The 14871-nt window shown below is 28.2% G+C and overlaps 1 protein-coding gene across 2 annotated transcripts in view; it reads right to left on the reverse strand.

Moving 5' to 3' along the window:
* LOC107454415 (uncharacterized) overlaps window positions 1–10676 on the reverse strand; it is a 68584-nt gene extending 57908 nt beyond the window's left edge. The window contains exon 1 of one of the 2 annotated variants that reach the window (XM_016071610.4): window positions 10575–10676. The gene's annotated coding sequence lies outside the window, so the exon portion shown is untranslated. Of the gene's footprint in view, window positions 1–10451 lie in introns of both variants that reach the window. The other variant, XM_016071608.4, reaches the window with a different exon arrangement.
* Window positions 10677–14871: the final 4195 nt, after the last annotated feature.

A 14871-nucleotide genomic window follows, 5' to 3' on the forward strand; every position in this document is an offset into this window, starting at 1 on the left:
TAAGGAAAACTCAACAGGATCGAACAAAAAAGATTTAAACTCAAATTGTGTGCTTAGTAGTTTTTAGGCTAAGTATTTCAAAAAAACTAAAGAAAGCAGTTAGATACTTCGAAAATATTCAGAGTTATCATCAATATTATTATTCAGAGTTATCATCAATGGAAAATTATTAACAAGAAATTATTAAACGGAGTTTCAACCTTGAAAACACTTTTGTTTTTAATTTTTTGAAATATAATTTTGGGAAAGCACTTAACTTTTAATATATATATAGTCATAAGTACAAGCTATTATTTTAAACTGAAATGACATTATGAGCAGTTTCAGAAAGGAAATCACTACAAGTAAAATTCCCTCTTTCATAAAAACACAAACTGAGTCTGATTTTAATAACATTAATATCATAATAACTCTATATTTAAAATTAAATGACTTAAACTATATTGGATTTAAGCATTAGCAATTTTTTGCTTGTAATTTTGTTCAAAATATTGAATCTAAAACTTAAGCTACGAAGTTTTAATGCACAAAAAATGCTAAAATCAGCAAGTACTATCTTATTTTAAAAAAAACTATTTCTTTAATGAAACGGCCGTTTATTTTTTTTTATTTTTTGTAAATCGAAGTCGCATAATCAATCGATTGCATTATTATTTGTTTGAAAAAGTAGTATGGAATAAAAAGGAGAAGATAGAGAAAAATATTAATCTAACTCAACGAGTTATTATCAATTGTGACGTTAGTTTTTTGGAAGAAAAATTGTTTCCTGTTCCTTCATTTAAATCTTTTTTTTTATTTCTGAACCAGCTTCTACTTAGACTGTAGTTTTATGTCACGTGCCATTAAAATCAAAAGCTGAAAAATGGGATTTAATTCCATTAGATAGCACCAAGAAACAAATTGTATTATTATCGAAACGCGTACTATTAAATTTAACTAGTGAAAAAGGACATTGAAAATAAATATATCTTATCGATTGATGAAAAAATAAATACTGTGCTACAGATGCATAGGCAGGGGAGAGTGGGGTCAATTGTAACAGGATACGATTGTAACAGAGCAAAAATTTCGAGTGTCGGGTTCTAGATTTGGTTCCTAGGTGGCGCACAAGGTGTATTTAATAAATCTACATGTACACCCCTGCTGGCAACCACTTTTATGTACTTTTGAAAGAGTTACATCACAAAAGATATTTTCACGCTACGTAAGTACTTTTTTTGGTATTAGAATATTATATTGTAACAAAGTAATTTTATTTAAACAAATAACAATTATTAATCGAATATGTAAGTGGACTCCTTAATTAACATTTCGAAAAAAAAAAGATTAGTTTTGTTAATTAACTGGCATTTTTTTTAACAAATGAAGCTGAAATGGCGTCTTGAGGACGATTGTAACAATAAGTAAAGGGACGATTGTAACAGCTGAAAATAAATAATCTTATGTTTACAAATCATTACTTAACTCTTTAAGAACCACCAATAGTTTCCTATATCATTTATATTATATTGCATGTGCATTATTTTATTTGTCACCTTTCACAGCATAAATTGAAATTTTTAACCCCTTAAAGTTAAAAGTTTAACCCTTTAGGTCTCTGCTCATTATTATTTTTACTCCTCCTAAAATATCACTACTATTTTGATCAATAAAAAAATATATCACAACTATGATAATATGTATAATTAACTATGTTTTAGTTGAATTTATGAACTGTTACAATTGGCCCCGTAAGTGGGGACAGTTGTAACAAGTGCACGACTGTCAAAAATTGTTAATAACTACTATAATAACATTTAAAATAAGGTTGTTTTTTTTCCTAGTAGAGGATAGTCTACTTTACTCGTCTGTCAATTAATACTAATAATGTATTGGATTTTTTGTTAGTTAAAAATAGTTAAGTAAAAAATGTTACAATTGAACCCACTCTCCCCTACAGTGCGCCCATAAGAAAACGAACCACCCTGAATAACGTTTGACCTAATTATCGGATCTTCACATTCTAGGACTCAATCACACTGATTTGAGGGGGTGACTAATAGAGAGGAAAGCAGAGGGGAGTCGCAATCTGAGAAATATGGTCTGAATAGTTTGGTCAGGAGAGCGCTGCAAAACTTGGACATCCTTAATATTAATTTCACTTTTTGCGTACATGCCAAAATACAAAATTCGAGCGAAAATGGTTGAAAAGTTCCTAAGAAATTGAATTTCAAAAAAGTCAGATATTGAAAATTTTCTAAGGAAATAACTAAAATATTATTATCTATACAAATGAGGTACTGAATTACACTGAATTGAATAAATGCAATTTCATATCAATACAATTAAAAGTTTAGAAGTTTGAAGTTTAGTCTAATGTTTTATGTTTAGATATTGCAATTTTGTATCCATGCTTGGACATTTTCACGCATCTAAACATGCCTGGTACTGCTTCGCATTTATTTTTTATGTCAAGTCCTACAGAAAAAACAATTAAGTCGATAGATAGTTTAGAAATAGTCAGTTTCTTATACGGATGGATATTATAATTTTTGATTTATACACGTCTACATGTAAAGCCCTTATAGCTTCGAAACTATTAGTTCCAGTCATTAATTTATTTATTTTTTAATTTCGACTAATTTTAATTTTTTTTTTTGCTTTATTTTTTAATGATTAAAAATCTACCAGAAAAAATATTTCACTTTGCCCATAACAATGTCAGTTGCGCAAATTAATAATAAATAAAAAAAATATTACTTTTGATACACAAAAAAATATCTTTAACTTTTCAGGTAATAGTTCAATCGTCATTTATTTTGTCTCATTCAATTTTTCGTAAGAAAATTCTTCAGGAAATATAAAGTAACAGCTAAGTTTCTCCTGAATTTAATCGGCATTTTTTTCATACATTAAAGGCCAGTTTGTGAAACATCCTCATGTGTTTTTACTTTGTCTTTTTTACTTTACATCCAGACGCATCCCTGAACCATAGAGTTTTCAGTCAAAAGTTTTCACCCCCTTTTCAGTTTGTTTGGATAAGCAGGAAAGAGAATGTAAGGTAAAAACTGACAAGCGAACCAGGTGCTAAAAAACTGATTAAAATTGAAAACAAAAATCACTGAGAATTAAAAATAAAACTAATAATATATACTCTTACACCATGCAGAAAAATACTACAAAAAACGACTGAAAATTACGAAATTATAAAAAGGACTTTGAGACATCTTTTTAAAGTACATGACTCCAAGAAAAATATTAAATAATAATTATTAGTATTATTGAATTTTGATTAATTGAAACACTAAGGTACCATGTTGACACCGAAAAAAAAATTTAATTTTTATGCAGTGAAGTAGTGAATTTTTAAAAAAAACCGCTTAAGAAAACAAAAGAAATTTGGTGATTAGCAAAATCAGAGTAAAAATGTAACATGTCGCTTAACAAAATGAGAGTAGGCACTCAAAATTATATATAACACAAAAGTAAGGGGAATATTAAGTACAAAAAATTAAGTAGCTTGTTAAAACTTGACGCTAATGGCAAATTAAGTTGATGTGCAGTTAGTCAGAATTTAAACAATTGTTCATTAGATCTCATAAATTTTGGCAGAATTATTTTATTTTGGCTCGTAACGCATAGAATTCGCAAGGAAATTTTTTCTCCAACTGATGTTTTGTTCTGGGGATGGTTTCCTTCTGAGCCAGGAACTTGTTATGGTTTTCTAAAGTAAGAACTCCCCTAGCCATTCGTCTAGACCCGTGGCGGTGACTATGGTAACGAGGTATAACTGTTTCAAGTAGGGAAGTGGGGTCACTGTTTAGGATAGGTTTTTGGCTAGGGTCGTCGAGAGAAAGGAAATCTTTTTCTTCGATCTATTGTGTTAGCCCTAGTGTGAAGAGAAGCTTCCCTCCCTGAAATGTGCTATTCTTGTTTCCACAACAGCAGACGGCCTCAGAATTTGTGGTGGGGGAAGTTCTTACCGTAGACAAACTATAGAGGACAATTTGTTAGGTGATGATCTGGAGAGCTTATTTCACCACAGGGTCAGTTTTCTTCATTAATTATGTTAAAACGTTTAAGGTATTTGGGGAAAGGTTCATGACCGGTATGAAAATACATTTCCTCTTTTAAAAGATTTATGCTTTTTACATGAATTTCTGTATGTATTTCATGCAACCGCCTGCCAGTATTTTCTTCAGTCTATTCCCGCTGCCATCTTTCTAATGTAATTCTTTTGAGATCATTCTTAATTTTTGTTGCTGAAAAAGGATAAAAATTTGTGGCAACTTCTGTTGTGGATACTTTGGTCAATTTATCAGTGAGTTCATTACCAATGTAATTGTTGCGTGCTTTGATTTAGTTTAAATTCATATTATCATTAATTTGAAGTTTGGTGTGAATTTCTCTGGATTTGAAGTTAAAATGTCTGATATGCAATGAATTTTAGATTTTCTGCCAGACCAGATATTTACATTTTAAGATTCAAGATCTGAATTAGCATACGTTAATACTTCTGAAATGGCTGGTGATTCGGCTTCGAGGATATAATTTCTGTTTTCTTAGATAAATTTTCTGTTAACTATGTTATTGCAAAAAGTATATCCTACTCCTTTGTCTTGTTTTGACCCATCTGAGAATAAATTAGTTTCGGTGCGGTAAGGATTGTTTTCTTTCGTTCCTGTTTCTATATTTATTCTGTTTGAAAAATGAATTGATCGATGTTGTTGAAAACCTTTTACACTTTCTTCCAGGTCCTTTGAGTATAAATTTTTGCCACTCAAAGTAATGTCTTGATTCATTTTTAGGAGAATTTTGAATTTTGCAGCAGCTTGTAAAGTGAGGTATAACGGAGGGATATTGGAAATAACATTGTCCTTATTGTTTTTGGTGATGGTTCACTTACCCGCCTGTATTTCCGTGTATGATTGCTAGTATTGCTACTGTGTTATACAATAAATTTCTTGCTTTTGGAGTTATGTCCGAGTTTTTGCCGGAAATTCGAAAGAACATTCGTATTATATTGTTCGTTTTTGTTTCAATATAGTCTAAGTGAGCATATCAGGATAGTTTTCATCAAGATAGTTTATACCAAATATAAAAATAAAAAAAAACAGAAATGGTTCGTTAAGAACGAAAAAGCTCATTATAGTATAAATTTATATTTCTTTTGATGATTTATTTCGTTTTAATTTTTGTCTGGTGCCAACATAACTTTAGCCATATTGTTCAATGATTCGTCGCTCAACCACGTTTCTAATAGAAAATGTTCATAGCTAAACTATGAAAACATTCAGCAAACTTAATAAAAGGCAGAATAAAAATCACAGACAAAAAAAAATTGCCAATTCACCTGCACCTAATAGTATATAAGCCTGGAAATAATCCCATCTTAGGAAAATCATACGTCTGAAAAATAATTTTTTGAGTAAAAGTTTCAATACTTCAGAGTCAAAGAGGGTTGCCTCGTAGTTGTCCAATTGATGTAAAATTTTGCACAAATCTTCTTTTTGTTATTGGAAATAAGATAAGGAGATGAGATCTAAACTTTGAAAAAGTTGAGAGAAAGGGTCACCCTAGTATACGGAAATATATATACTAATGTTCATGTTTCATTTTATTTTATAACCGTCGTTGAACAGCTACCCAAATTTTGAGTTTACGGCTACCAATGTTCATCTCCGTAGCCTTGTAATTTTGAATCCAATACAGAAGACAGGGGAACTCCAGAATAACTTAAATATTTTAACAAACACTAACATTAATATTAAACAAATAACTTAAATATTTTAACAAACACTAACATTAATATTAAACAAATAACTTAAATATTTTAAAAGTATATAAATAATTTTTTTTTAAATCACCAGTTAGATGGCATTTTTCCATCTAGAGTGAAATTATCAAAATCAATTCCTTATTCTCATTTTTTTTTTCAAATTTTTATGAGGCCAGAAAAATGCAGCATTGGAATAAAAATTTCAAATATTAACAAATTAGACCACAAACGCTTTTCATTTTCTCAAAACTGTGGCCTTTCTTCGAATTGACATTTTTGCGACATTTTTCAGAATAGGCCTAGAGGGTGCTGGATTAAAATAGGCAAACTCCAGCCTAGCAGTCATGAGTAACTGGCGCGAAATCTCACATCAGTTTTGAAAATAGCATATTATTCGGAAGAAAAAAAAGGAAAAAAAACATTATTTCATTTAACAGAGTTTTCGAAAAACAGCCGTATAAGTAATAAAAGTGTAGTTACCATAGAATCAAAGAGCACTTTCAATAAATGTTTTAGGGTAGTTATTGATTAATTATTTTTATTAGTGTATTTTATTTGAATAATGAAGATAGGAATGTTGGAACAAGGGTCCATACTAGAACCTACTGAAATGAATTAGAGTTCGTCAATTTCATGCAGAAAGCGAAAAGTCGTCAAATTTGTTTTTTTCGCCCCTACATAAAATATTTTACTTTTAAAAGTATATTATCAACTAAATAAAATCGACAAACTGGCAGAAAAGCAAAACATACCATAGATTGCACAGATCTGATCTTTTATAAATTCAGATGTGTTTATTATGCCAAATATAAATCCGATTTCCCAGTTATAGTATTGAGGATCAGAATTATCCATTTTTACTCTTAAAGATCTATAGAGTATAATCAAATGGTAACTATTTAGTCTAATTGAACTCGAGAGATTCGATCAAACATAATGATAAGCTGAAATAACAAACGAAGACATAGAATGAATTCTTCTGTATCTCCAATAGACTTTTACTTCTTTATTAGTTGAGAAGAAAATAACTTAAGGAACTTAACAATTGCTGTAAAATTTCATTTTAATGATATATTCGTAATAATCGCAATATTCATTAATCCTCAATATTCATTAATAATGGTAAGGAAAACAAAGATCATTAATAGTCATAAACTTCTCTTATTATATGCAAATTAATGGAAATTTTTAACTTAATGTTTAATGACTTAACTTTTAGTGGAACTAATTTTTCAAGGCTATTCGGAGTTTATTGCAAATATCATTAAAAAGAATAATCATTAATGATCCCAATAAAAATAGTCGTCAAGTCGTCATTAATAACACTGGGAAATATATATATATAATTACATAAAAAAGACATAAAGTTTGTAAAATCTTTAAGATCACAATAATTAAAAAGGATTTTCATTGTTAAGAAGTTGAGAAAAATAAATCCTAAAATGGATAAGTTATGAATTTATTTATTAATAAATATACAGTCTAATCACAAATAAATTATATAAAATAATGTTTTTACATAAAATTAGTACAGAGTAAAAAACAGTGTGCATACTATGATAGAGTAAATTAAGTTTAATATAATTACTCTTATTATGCTATACGAAATATATTAACATCTAGTTATATTATAATTACTTGTTGAGGTCATATAAAATATAACAAATTTTAACAAAATGGAATTTTCAGCTTGTCTTAAAAGATGGATTTCAAGCTATGCTACCAAAAACAAACCATTAAATTCAATTTTTAGCTAAATACTAAATCTAATTAACTAAAGAAAAAATTTAGCAATTAACGGTAATTTCTGATCCTTGCTGATGATATTTTAGCTCATTTCTCTGAGATTTTTGCATAATTTTGAAAATAAAACGTTTTCACTGGGTTTATTGTACAAAACAAATTTATAAAGGCCATTTGCCATAGAACGTCGAAAGAGCGTTTTAATTACGTAACAAATGATATAAAAATTATATTATTATATTTCCTGCCAAATTTTTAACGAAACTAGTATGCAAATATAACACTATAACACTGAAAATATTAAATTGTTCTAACAGCAAAACTTTTTCATGAACTCCATATTAAAGTTTCTGAAAAAGTGCAAGACTAACTTTCAAACGAAAATTCATAATTGTGACCTGCTTAAAAATTTTATATTTAAAGCCACGTATGTCACTTAAAGAAGTTATAAATAATTGATTAAATATAAATGTTTGATGACGAAAAATCACTCCACGCGAATTGGTTCATCTATTTTTAAGTAACTAATATTAAATTTTCCAAGCCTGATACTTGAATTGCACATTTTTAAACAAAGTGCTATAAGTTTTCCTGGTCATATTATGTTTCAAAAACTAAATAACTATTGCAATTGTTGTATTATTGTAATATTAAAGACTATTATAAATGCATATTGCATTGTTTGTTCGTTGTTTTTGAAAAAAAATTTATCTTATTTCCTATAGTGTTTTGGTTGGCATATTCAAAACTTAAAATTAAAAGTTTGTAAATAAATATAATAAATAATTACACGCAGAACTGTGTGAATAACGAATTCATTATTTCTTCTGTAGAATGCTTTGGAAATACATCAAGAAATGGAAGTAAATAATTAGATATAATTATCATACAATCATGGGGGACAACAATCTATACAGTATTTACACATTCATGCATTGGGGAAAAGTATGGTTTAAGTACCGGAATATGGTACAAGTTATCGTGTCTCCATGGCTCTAAGGGAACACTAAAAATTTTGACTGAAGTGCTTTGGTAGCGATTTTTGTAAAATTAACAATAAAATGTGGTTTTATTACCATGATTTTTAATACTAAATGTAGTAATTTTGTAATGATATCTTCAAAGAATGAAATAAATGTAATTTATTTGGTTAAATTAACTTTTCAGTTTCGAATTTTTTGTTAAATGTGTAGAAATAAGAACTTTGAAAATCAGAATTTCCACTAAACGTTACCATATGAACGAAACAATTACCAAATTAATGGTTTAAATACCGCATATTCTTGCTTTTATTATCATAACTATGATTTACTTATCAGAAATGTCATTGCCATATCATACTTTAATTTTACCACCACTTTTTTCTTCGTGGGAAATACTATATTGATAAGAGGTTTACACGACCTAAAAATTTGCTGAGTCCTTTATTATATAGCTTCCCCTTTTTGAATAGCTCGAAAAGTTTCATTAAATGTATAAATATATATGAAATTTTTGATTGTTTGATTAAAACGCTACATTCAAGTTAATGATGAGACATTATTGCAAAATGTTCATAAGAGTGTTTTGAGTCCCCACGTATGTTTGATGTTTTGTTCAATTTAACGATAAGCCACTTTTTCAAATTCTTCATGAGATCGCATTAGGTGATTTAACAGCAAACAATAAGAGTTAATATGCATTATGCCGCCACTTTTGTGAAAATTCCACAAACTTGTAAAGTACTACTCGACTGGGAACAATACTAAAGAAGCAGTTTTTTGCATATTGAATATGGCTTATATGCCCTGATTTCTTTTCAAATGCAACAAGTACGCTCTGCAATTTTACCCTGTCTGAATGCCAAAAGAAAAAGAAAGGAATGGAAAGGCAATTATGAAAAACGCATTCATGTTATATCAGGTAATAAAACTGGTTTTAATGCTTTTTATCTATGTTTCAACACTTGGGATTCCGCAAATTTCTGCTCCCCAAACGTGTATATTTTTTTATTTAATATTTGACGAGGATTTTAAATATAAGTATAAAGTACAGGCACTACTTAACATCCTGATATTGATGATCATTGAGGAATATTGATGATTTTAAAAAAATTATGTGTTTTGTTTCTTGGTTTACATCGGAATATTTTTCGCTCTAAGCTTTTACAACCTATAATAAGAAGTAAGCAATTAATTTGTTTAAAAAGGAATTATATGTTTAAAAAAAAACCCTAGTTCATTAAGTTTAAATAAAGAAATTCTGCTAAGTTAAGATTAAATACGGAAATTCTACATCAATATAATAACATGCTGAATCTATGTATATTAAAGAAGAAATATTTTTTTCGATTGAAATATTGATTTTTACATGTAGGAATAAAGAATAGTAAGAAATTTATTAACTCGAAATAAACTACCGATAAAATATGTTTAAAATTCAAATAGGCGAACACTACAAGGAAATTTTTTTAAAAGAATCATTTTTTCTTCGAGTTATTTTTACATGTGTCGATATTTACATACATTTGAAGAAAATAATGTAACTGGATGTAATGCCCACAAATGTAACTGAAAATTCACATAATTACATTGACACTTACAGAAGAAGATTTTCTAAAGCTTGAAATAGCTTTTTTGTTTATATTTTCTTTCTTTTTTTTTTTCTTCTTTTTTTCATATTTATTAGAGATGTAACTTTCTATACACGTAGGGTAGTTTATTGCGTTCATAATTTCTTATTAATTAAATAATAAAATTTTCAACTTTTTTTTAAGAGAACTTTTTAACATTTTTGTAACTATTTAACTTTTTTAAAAGACAAATATACAATTATTTTCCTTCACAAATTAATCTAACTATTAAACAGCATTCGCAAGTAATTCGAAACTGCAAACTATAACATTATAAAAACATTTCAATAAATATATTTATTTAAAAAATGATCTAATAATTAACAAAACAATTCTTACCTTTAAGAAATATTTTAAAGTTCAAACAGATATAAATAAACAGGAAAGAATTGTTTCTATTCCCAAACCTGTAACCGTCAAATGATTTTAAATCGATTTGAAATTCTCGACGAAATTCCTTACTTTTATATGGCAGAAAAGTTGATGTAGTTTCTCTTACCCCACAGCAAGAAGTTCTAAAGAAATATAAAAAAAAATTACTTTTCCGTCATTCGTCGGAAGCATGTTTGGGCGCATACACTTAGAGCACATCTCATGACGTCATTTGAGGGAGGAGTTCGAACTCGCCCCGCTATATTTCCACCCACGAAAAAGTACTCTTGTCGAAACGAAAGATCATGTTAGAAATGACCAAGAAATACGATGTACCATTCGTTACACGAGATGTCATTTGGCTGCTGAAAAGTGCTCCTTGTGGGCAATTTATTTGAGATTTTCTACTTGAACACTTTTTCTTAGATGTGCTAAAAATATACCCGAGAAGCAAATTATTTGTTCTAGGAAAGAGCAAATATATGATATCAAATCTTTGCTGATTGATTCTAAGTTATTTTCAACACAAGACAAATAATTATTAAAGATATTTAAATTAACCACCGAACTTGCCCTTAAAGAAGTTTGAACTTATAAATGTAAAAAAATAAATAATTAATTAATAACTTTTTAATCACAAATTATCTTTAAATTCCAATTGATTGCATTTTAATTATAAGATTTTGGCGTAGATAGGTCACCGGTCACTTTTAATGGAAAAATGTAAAGGTCTTCATCAGGACACATCCGTTACGATGAGTGCGATATATTTGAATAAGGAATAATTATCTTAAGATAAAAATTACTCTTTATAATGTCTCTATATCGCTGAAAAATTAAAATGCAGTTGAAAAAGAAAACAAAGAACAAATTTACTGACGTGGTGCAAAAATAAAAAATGTAAGTAGGATATATATATATATATATATATATATATATATATATATATATATATATATATATATATATATATATATATATATATATATATATATATATATATATATATAATGATATGCCTTTAAAGGCTAGATAATTTATGAGACTTAGGCTGATTTAGATAATAAGGCATTTTATTACGTTATATTGAGTATTGAAAACATTATTCGCTGGAGTTTTAGATTTATCACTTTGTAGGTTTACCTAGTTGGGAATTGACCCAGATTTTTCCAGCCATGAAAATATGAAAAAGACACGAATTTTTGGTGATCTTATTGAAACGTCATTCAATTGATAAAATTTAGAGATTTTGATTCGCTCAAGGGATATCGTCACTCTGCAGCTCTGAAATTTTTGGGACTATCTTAATACGTACTTCGTCGACGAATTATTGCCCATTAACTTCAGAAAATAATCTTTTATTTAGCCTTATCTGGTTTATCTTGACTTTTTATGGCTCTTTGTGAGGGACGAACCGTTTTCTGTATCTTAAACTTGATGAGAAACATCTGTTTTAAGCTTATCAGTTAATATAGAAAGACTCTTTATGAGGAATTCCATATATTACATATATATATATATATATATATATATATATATATATATATATATATATATATATATATATATATATATATATATATATATATATATATATATATATATATATATATATATATATATATATATATATATATATATATATATATATACAATTCTGTCGGGAACCTTGTCAAGTTGAAGAACAAATAGTACAATTTAAAGAACCCCACGAAGATACGTTCAGGGTTGCAGTGAGATTCGAGCCCGCTACCTCCCAGCTTCAGGACATTTGACGGAACTGCCAGCCTATGAGGGCCAATATGAACCTGAAAACTTCTCGGTAGCTGCTCGAAACCTTAAGCGTTTGACGCAGATGAGACATCGGTGACCCTTTTACATTTATATATTTTTTTCCGGAACTCTAATTACGATCAAAAATGTATTTTGTTATTTTTTAACTATAAAAATCACTTGAATAGTAAGAGAAATATTTGTTAGATTATCAGAATTATACATGTACTAAAATATGTAATCCAAAACATGTAGTCCGAAAAAAAAAAAAAATTCTTTCATATTCAGAAATTCATCAGTAAATGATCTTTAAAGTAAAAGAAACTTCAATAATAAATTACTATTTCTCTTTTATACCTAAATAACTGCATATAAATGCAAACTTGAAAAGCTACTGTTTAAAAATTGAGATTTGAAAGATTTTACTCTTAACCAGAAAGGGACACCGGTGTTCCATGCTGTATTTCATAACTATAAATTATTAAAACGATAAATATAATATTTTTCACTTATTATGACCTAAATTAATACAAAATAATGAAAAAGTGTGAAAAATAAATTTAATGAAAATTCTGCTTCAATGGGATAATTTTGTTTTTAGATGAAGCAAATTAATAATATAAGATACTTTCGGCGTGATTCCAATTAATTTTTTTCATTCAAGCTGAGCAATTAAAGAGAAATTTAAACTAATCGTAGAACCATTTAATAACATGTTAAATTATATTCAGAAATAAGTAAATAAATAAATATTAAATAATTTCTAAACACGAAAATATATATCTCTACAATATATAGTTGTGTTTATTTTGATCAATAAAGAAGCTAATTAATAGCATAAAATTATGGTTCGAAACTAGTAATGTAATAGCATGATTAGAAACTGTTAAATAATATTATGACTTTAATGTTGGTACTAATATTATGGTTAAAAATACAATGATTTTTTTACGTATAAATAAATATGAATGCTAAATTTACCGTTAAAAACATTTTAAAGGTATTTTTAATTATATACAGAAATAGTTAACTAAAACTATAACTCTATAACATTTATCTCTATACCTGATGAGAATTATTTCCTCAAGTTTTATCCATATTTTGGGTACTTTGAGACATAGTAACGTAGAATTAAGTGCAAAAAGAATTAGCCAGCACGTTTACTTACGCTGTAAAACATTTCGAATGAAATTACGGTAAAAAATACTGACACCCATAGTGCAGTATCATTAAAATCTCTTTTTATCGTAAAATTTTATATCTTAATTTTTTCAGAAACATTTATAAAATTACAGTACTTCAGTGATTTTGCAATGAATATTACTGAAAAAATTACAATATTTTTTTTCCGTAAAATTTTACTGTATGAATTAAAAAGTACTGTCACCTTGAGTGCCGATACTTTTTACCGTAATTTTTTCGGAACTTTCTTACAGGGTAGTTTAAGTTGGCATTCTGCTTGGGTTAATACTTGGTTTAAGTTTAACACTTCACTCCGAAATAAACTTGTTCCAATTTCTAACATGAATGATTTTCAGTCTTGGTGATACCCTCAAGAATTAAGATGGTTTTTGATAGGATAATAAGTTGGATACTAATAAAATATGTTGGTTCATGATGAATTGTTTCTGTTGAACCATCAAACAAAACCATCAAATCAGGTTAGTTTTGCTCATGCTGGGCCAACATGAAGTTGTTCCAATTCCTGATAAGGGATGATTTCACCATCAAGAAGTAAGATGGTTTTTGATGGACACTTATGACGGAAACCATCTATTCATGTTTGCCCATCGTAGAAAAACCATCGAAAATTTTATTTCGGGTAAGGTTATTACGTGTTTCACGTTTAACACTTCACTAAGGTGGTTACGCATTTCAAGTTTAACACTTCTATAAGGTTATTACGTGGTTCATGTTAAGTATTTCACTAAGGTTGTAACGTGAATTGGCATCTCACTAAAGATCGGTAATTGGTTCAAGTTAACATCTTACTATAATAGTTACTAAATTTAGCCCTTTATGTCACCGTGTTGAATATCTGCAATAAACACGAAAAGTATGTGCTTTTTCACAAGAGAGTTTTGAAGGACGATTTCGGCAGTTATTGTAGTCTTGTTCGCATTATTCTTAACACACATTCAACTTTTTTTTCCACTTTTCTACTATTACTTTTTTCTACTGAGGTGGTTTCTACAGTTCACTTTTTCAAGTGATTTGAATTGATTGAATTGAAATCTTTTTAATATTTGACTCATTATGTTCACAATGCTACAGATCAATGTTTTGACATTTTGCATAATGCTGTAAAAACGCAACAAACCTTTTTTTAACAAAGTTTTAATCTGTAATGTAAATTTTTCTTATTATTATTTGCGTGCGTAAAAGGATGCATTTTAATGTATTAGCAATTTTTTATATCAACAATCTTCGTATCGCCTAAAATTGCAAATGTTTTTATTTGTTCAATGTTAATGGTTCAATTTGGTGCCTCATGGTTCAATTCAATGAACTGAACCTTGGTTCAATTCTTCATGGTTCAACTCAACACCTCTCTAAAAACGTTGTGCGTTTAGACAAAACCACGGTTCAAAACACGCCAATACTTACAAATTGT

The sequence above is a fragment of the Parasteatoda tepidariorum genome, chromosome 6 (genome assembly GCF_982258835.1).
Source record: "Parasteatoda tepidariorum strain Cologne lab strain chromosome 6, Ptep-v5.0, whole genome shotgun sequence".
NCBI classification, from domain to species: Eukaryota; Metazoa; Arthropoda; class Arachnida; order Araneae; family Theridiidae; genus Parasteatoda; species Parasteatoda tepidariorum.